Raw genomic sequence first — 7,708 nt, 5'->3', positions numbered from 1 at the left:
AAAATACAATGCACAACTGGAATACAATACTTACAAGCTCTGGAATAAGACTAGCAGAGGTTAAATATCAGGAGAGGGATCTTCCAGGGAGACTAACTGTCCCCAATACTCTCGTAGTAGCCATGATTCCCATGACAAAGTACTACAGAAGATGGATGCCGGTACCAACTCAAGAAAAGAGGCAACAAAATCAACCATCTGATGTTCATGGACGACATCAAGCTGTATGGTAAGAGCATCAAGGAAATAGATACCCTAATCCAGACTGTAAGGATTGTATCTGGGGACATCAGGATGGAGTTTGGAATAGAAAAATGCGCCTTAGTCAACATACAAAAAGGCAAAGTAACGAGAACTGAAGGGATAAAGCTACCAGATGGGAGCAACATCAAACACATAGATGAGACAGGATACAAATACCTGGGAATAATGGAAGGAGGAGATATAAAACACCAAGAGATGAAGGACACGATCAGGAAAGAATATATGCAGAGACTCAAGGCGATACTCAAGTCAAAACTCAACGCCGGAAATATGATAAAAGCCATAAACACATGGGCAGTGCCAGTAATCAGATACAGCGCAGGAATAGTGGAATGGACGAAGGCAGAATCCGCAGCATAGATCAGAAAACCAGGAAACAAATGACAATACACAAAGCACTACACCCAAGAGCAAATACGGACAGACTATACATAACACGAAAGGAAGGAGGGAGAGGACTACTAACGTATAGAGGACTGCGTCAACATCGAAAACAGAGCACTGGGACAATATCTGAAAACCAGTGAAGACGAGTGGCTAAAGAGTGCATGGGAAGAGGGACTAATAAAAGTAGACGAAGACCCAGAAATATACAGAGAACGGAGAAAGACAGAAAGAAACAAAGGACTGGCACAACAAACCAATGCACGGACAATACATGAGACAGACTAAAGAACTAGCCAGCGATGACAATTGGCAATGGCTACAGAGGGGAGAGCTAAAGAAGGAAACTGAAGGAATGATAACAGCGGCACAAGATCAGGCCCTAAGAACCAGATATGTTCAAAGTACGATAGACGGAAATAACATCTCTCCCATATGTAGGAAGTGCAATACGAAAAAATGAAACCATAAACCACATAGCAAGTGAATGCCCGGCACTTGCACAGAACCAGTACAAAAAGAGGCATGATTCAGTGGCAAAAGCCCTCCACTGGAGCCTGTGCAAGAAACATCAGCTACCTTGCAGTAATAAGTGGTACGAGCACCAACCTGAAGGAGTGATAGAAAACGATCAGGCAAAGATCCTCTGGGACTATGGTATCAGAACGGATAGGGTGATACGTGCAAACAGACCAGACGTGACGTTGATTGACAAAGTCAAGAAGAAAGTATCACTCATTGATGTCGCAATACCATGGGACACCAGAGTTGAAGAGAAAGAGAGGGGAAAAAAATGGATAAAGTATCAAGATCTGAAAATAGAAATAAGAAGGATATGGGATATGCCAGTGGAAATTGTACCCATAATCATAGGAGCACTAGGCACAATCCCAAGATCCCTGAAAAGGAATCTAGTAAAACTAGAGGCTGAAGTAGCTCCAGGACTCATGCAGAAGAGCTGTGATCCTAGAAACGGCAACACATAGTAAGAAAAGTGATGGACTCCTAAGGATGGCAAGGATTGCAACCCGGAACCCCACACTATAAATACCACCCAGTCGAATTGGAGGACTGTGATAGAGCAAAAAAAAAAAAAAAAAAAAAAAAAAAAAAAAAAAAAAAAAAAAAAAAAAAAAAAAAAAAAAAAAACAAAAAAAAAAAAAAAAAAAAAAAAAAATAATAATAATAATAATAATAAAATAATAATAAAATAATAATAATAATAATATGTTGGAAGTAAACCATCTTTTAAACATGTTTAATTAAAAGTAATTGCTGCCTCAGCTGCATTAGTTTTATATAGGTTCTCTCTATTTGGCTAATTATAGTTATGCTTAAGCAGCAATGAGAAAAGCATGATTAGGAAAATAGAGAAGAAACTTTATAAAATCAATGCAGCTGAGGCAACAATTACTTTTAATTAATTCCACGAAGTTGTTTTCTTATGTTTAGCTCAGAATGGGAACTATTCTTGCTGTCATGTAGAAGCTAAAGTTTAGTAGCTTTTCATAGACTATAACTTTAAATAAGGAAGAAACCTGGTAGAGATAAATTGTCAAAGAGAACCGTCAGCTGTTTCTGACGTTTTCTTCGTGAATAAAAAGTATTTGAAAAAGACTAGCAAGCGTTTTAACGTAAGCACTGAGAAGGGACACCATTCAGGTGTTTGAAAATCGTGGTTTTTAACTTTTGTAAATATTACAATCTATTGATATAATTGTGTTTTTTTTTTTATTATATACCAATAAGTCGTAGTTTCGTAAAAGATTGGGTTCTCTCATATGTGCCATATTGACGCGAGAAAATGAGTTTATGTGACAAACAAATTTGATTTATAACTAGAAATATTCAAAGTTCTATCACCATAAACATCATAATTTTATTATGAGTTTATGTGACAAACATATTTAATTTCTAACTAAAAAATATAAAATATTTTATCACCTTAAACATCATAATTTTATCATGAGTTTATGTGACAAACATATTTAATTTCTAACTAAAAAATATAAAATATTTTATCACCTTAAACATCATAATTTTATCATGAGTTTATGTGACAAACATATTTAATTTCTAACTAAAAATATTCAAAATTTTATCACCATAAACATCATAATTTTATCATGAGTTTATGTGACAAACATATTTAATTTCTAAATAAAAAATATAAAAAATGTTATCACCATAAACATCATAATTTTATCATGAGTTTATGTGACAAACATATTTAATTTCTAACTAAAAATATTCAAAATTTTATCACCATAAACATCACAATTTTATCATGAGTATATGTAATAATTTCTGCCTGAAAATTGTCAAAATTTGATCACCGTAGACATACAGACCTCCGAAGGCAGATGAAACTCTGTGAGGACGCAGAGACCAGTGACAGAACTTCAAAGTCCTAAAGTCACATTCCTCCATAACCCGAGAGAATCCTCCTGACGGCGGTGTCGATAATCAACAAATCTGGATCATCCCACCACCAACCACTGATCCTTTGAAATCATTGAAAGCTTCAATTGATATTTGTGCTTTACCTTTGTATATTTATACGAGTTGCTTTTTTCGTACCCAGATTATCGCGTACTCGAGGAATAAGCCTACAAATTACTTTGTTGTTGTTGTTTTTGTTCTTATTGGCGGTTAGGAAAGGTCTATGAAAAAGCCTAAAAAGGTCTGAAAAATGTGTTTCGCGTTGAATTAAAGATACAGGAATTTTAGGATAGGATATTTATGATTTATTCATTTGAATGAAAAAGTAAAAAATGAATAATGTGCTTGTTAAATATTACAGAGAAATTATATCTAATAAAATATAGCGTATTTATTTTAATTTTCGTTGGTGAAACAAGGCTCTGTTTGACCGTAAATTTTAGCACTTTAATTTACGTTAAGTTAGGACCGTAATGTTTACAACTTATGCGCGAGGGGAAAATCTTGCACGCGTCCCGAGTAAGCCGGAGATCGGAACACGCCTTGTTTATGTAGAAGAGCTATGTGGCACACGGATATTCTCCGCGATACTGAGTCATCTGGATGTTGAATTCGGATTTTTCTGAAAGCACTGATGTTTGCAATGTTCAAAGATCAGGATTAACTGACGTTTGTAATATGGGGCTCTGCTGAATGCAAATCCATAGAATATTCCGGGCAAAGAAAGAATTGGAATATGAAAGTTAGTAATTGATTAGGATCATTATTATTCATAACATTTCATTAGGATGTCTTTGCTTTTGTTAGAGAAGCATTATTAGATCCTACCTATAAGTAGCAGGGATTTGTTAACATTAGATACTGGAGTCAACAGATTCCACAAAGCTATTATCCACATGACTATTTTAACTTCTGAATTTCAGATGTATAGAAGGCTTCATTTTCATTTCCCTCATTTCTTTATATTTACCATTTCCTATAACCTCTCTCTCTCTCTCTCTCTCTCTCTCTCTCTGCAAGACCTCTTGGGTTTGCATAAGTCTGTTGGTTGGTTCGGTTATAAATGACTTTTAAATCATAGATTAAATGAAACAAGACGAGCGTATAGCGCAATGATAAACATAGAAGTGAAGCTGAATAGAATTGAAATAGTCATAAATAAATTATAAGTGATAGTTTAAAATGAATTAGACTAACGTTGAGTTCAATGACAAACACAATTCACTGGGAGCTAAGAAATTAATCAGCAGTAAAATAATTCATATCCTGACTCCACAGTCCAATAAGAAGGAAATCCATGAGTGGTGTTACAACAGTTCCAGAGGTCCTTTATTCCTCAAACCGTTGGACTGTGGAACAGTCTCCTTACTGGGGATGTCGTGCAATTGAAACTTCAAAAGTTCAAGCGAAGAGGCAATGCATTACTACCCTAATGCTATTCTCCTTGTATTTGATTACAATTTGAAAATTTATTAATGTAATCTTTTCTTTTTTAATACATCGGATCTCTTCTTTATGTATTTCCCTCTTATACTTCAAGCTTTGGAAGCTTGAAGTATAAGTCAATGGCCCCTTTGGTGGGCTTGTTCCATATGAATAGGGTTTATCTTCTGAATAATAATAATAATAATAATGAAAATAATAATAATAATAATAATAATAATAATAATAATAATAATAATAATACAACATACAAAAAGGCAAAGTAACGAGAACTGAAGGGATAAAGCTACCAGATGGAAACAACATCAAACACATAGATGAGTCGGGATACAAATACCTGGGAATAATAGAAGGAGGGATATAAAACACCAAGAGATGAAGGACACAATCAGGAAAGAATATATGCAGAGACTCAAGGCGATACTCAAGTCAAAACTCATCGCCGGAAATATGATAAAAGCCATAAACACATGGGCAGTACCAGTAATCAGATACAGCGCAGGAATAGTGGAATGGACGAAGGCAGAACTCCGCAGCATAGATCAGAAAAACCAGGAAAACATATGACAATACACAAAGCACTACACCCAAGAGCAAATACGGATAGACTATACGTAACACGAAAGGAAGGAGGGAGAGGACTACTAAGTCAAGAGGAGTGCGTCAACATCGAGAACAGAGCACTGGGGCAATATCTGAAAACCAGTGAAGACGAGTGGCTAAAAGAGTACATGGGAAGAAGGACTAACAAAAGTAGACGAAGACCCACAAATATAACAGAGACAGGAGAATGCAAACAGAACAGAGGACTGGCACAACAAACCAATGCACGGACAATACATGAGACAGACTAAAGAACTAGCCAGCGATGACACATGGCATGGCTACAGAGGGGAGAGCTAAAGAAGGGAACTGAAGGAATGATAACAGCGGCACAAGATCAGGCTCTAAGAACCAGATATTTTCAAAGAACGATAGACGGAAATAACATCTCTCCCATATGTAGGAAGTGCAATACGAAAAATGAAACCATAAACCACATAGCAAGCGAATGCCCGGCACTTGCACAGAACCAGTACAAAAAGAGGCATGATTCAGTGGCAAAAGCCTTCCACTGGAGTCTGTGCAAGAAACATCAGATACCTTGCAGTAATAAGTGGTACGAGCACCAACCTGAGGGAGTGACAGAAAACGATCAACGCAAAGATCCTCTGGGACTATGGTATCAGAACGGATAGGGGTGATACGTGCAAATAGGACCAGACGTGACGTTGATTGACAAAGTCAAGAAGAAAGTATCACTCATTGATGTCGCAATACCATGGGACACCAGAGTTGAAGAGAAAGAGAGGGGAAAAAATGGATAAGTATCAAGATCTGAACATAGAAATAAGAAGGATATGGGATATGCCAGTGGAAATTGTACCCATAATCATAGGAGCACTAGGCACGATCCCAAGATCCCTGAAAAGGAATCTAGAAAAACTAGAGGCTGAAGTAGCTCCAGGACTCATGCAGAAGAGTGTAATCATAGAAACAGTGCACATTGTAAGAAAAGTGATGGACTCCTAAGGAAGCAGGATGCAAACCGGAACCCCACACTAAAAATACCACCCAGTCGAATTGGAGGACTGTGATAGAGCAAAAAAAAAAAAAAAAAAAAAAAAAAAGAAAGAAAATAACAATAATAATACAAGGATGATGAGGTATCAAACAACGACACACGAAGAAACACCGACGAAGTAATAGAGAGGACAGAATGGGTAGAAAAGATCAGATAGTGGATGGAGCCAGATACAGAGAGAACAAAGATCCCCTCCATGAAAGCCTACAACACCAAGAAATTAAGGGAGAAAACAAGTGAGGTCAATGAAATAATGAGACTAATACACACCACCAATATCACAGAAACAAATAACTTGACATATGCAGGAGCAAGATTAGTAGCAGAACTTATGGGGATACGAACACCAACACCACCAGCACAACATACCCAACAGAAACCAAAACAGCAACCGCCTTGGAAAAGGCGCCTGGAAAAGCAAATCATGGTGATGAGATCTGACTTGAGTAAACTGAAAGAGATGGCAGAAAAAAGACTAAGAAGCAAAAAAACAAGGGAGGAACTGAATGAGAAATACAAAGTACACGAGAGGGGACTAACCAACACAATAGAAGTAAGGGACTCTGGGAAAACATATGGAGCAATCCAGTATCATACAACAAACATGCAACATGGCTCCAGGAAGTCAAGGCGGTGAAGAAACAGGGAGAATAAAAAAAACAAAGATTCACTGACATCACGACAGACACAGTCAGACACCAACTAAAGAAAATGCCCAACTGGAAAGCCCCAGGTACTGATGAAGTTCATGGATACTGGCTCAAAAACTTCAAGGCCCTACACCCAAGAATAGCAGAACAACTCCAGCATTGTATCACAAATCACCATGCGTCCAGATGGATGACCACAGGAAGAACATCCTTAGTCCAGAAAGACAAGAGTAAGGGAAATATAGCCAGTAACTACAGGCCTATCACCTGCCTACCAATAATGCGGAAGTTACTAACAGGTATCATCAGCGAAAGGCTATACAACTACCTAGAGGATACAAACACCATCCCCCACCAACAGAAAGGCTACAGAAGGAAGTGTAGGGGCACAAAAGACCAGCTCCTGATAGACAAAATGGTAATGAAGAACAGTAAGAGAAGGAAAACCAACCTAAGCATGGCATGGATAGACTATAAGAAAGCCTTCGACATGGTACCACACACATGGCTAATATAATGCCTGAAAATATATGGGGCAGAGGAAAACACCATCAGCTTCCTCAAAAATACAATGCGCAACTGGAATACAATACTTACAAGGTCTGGAATAAGACTAACAGAGGTTAATATCAGGGGAGGGATCTTCCAGGGCGACTCATTGTCCCCACTACTCTTCGTAGTAGCCATGATTCCCATGACAAAAGTACTGCAGAAGATGGATGCCGGGTACCAACTCAAGAAAAGAGGCAACAGAATTAACCATTTGATGTTCATGGACGACATCAAGCTGTATGGTAAGAGCATCCAAGGAAATAGATACCTTAATCCAGACTTTAAGGATTGTATCTGGGGACATCAGGATGGAGTTTGGAATAGAAAAATGTGCCTTAGTCAACATACA

Source organism: Macrobrachium nipponense, chromosome 11 (assembly GCF_015104395.2).
Source record: "Macrobrachium nipponense isolate FS-2020 chromosome 11, ASM1510439v2, whole genome shotgun sequence".
In the NCBI taxonomy this organism is placed as follows: Eukaryota; Metazoa; Arthropoda; class Malacostraca; order Decapoda; family Palaemonidae; genus Macrobrachium; species Macrobrachium nipponense.
This window is presented reverse-complemented; position numbering follows the sequence as displayed.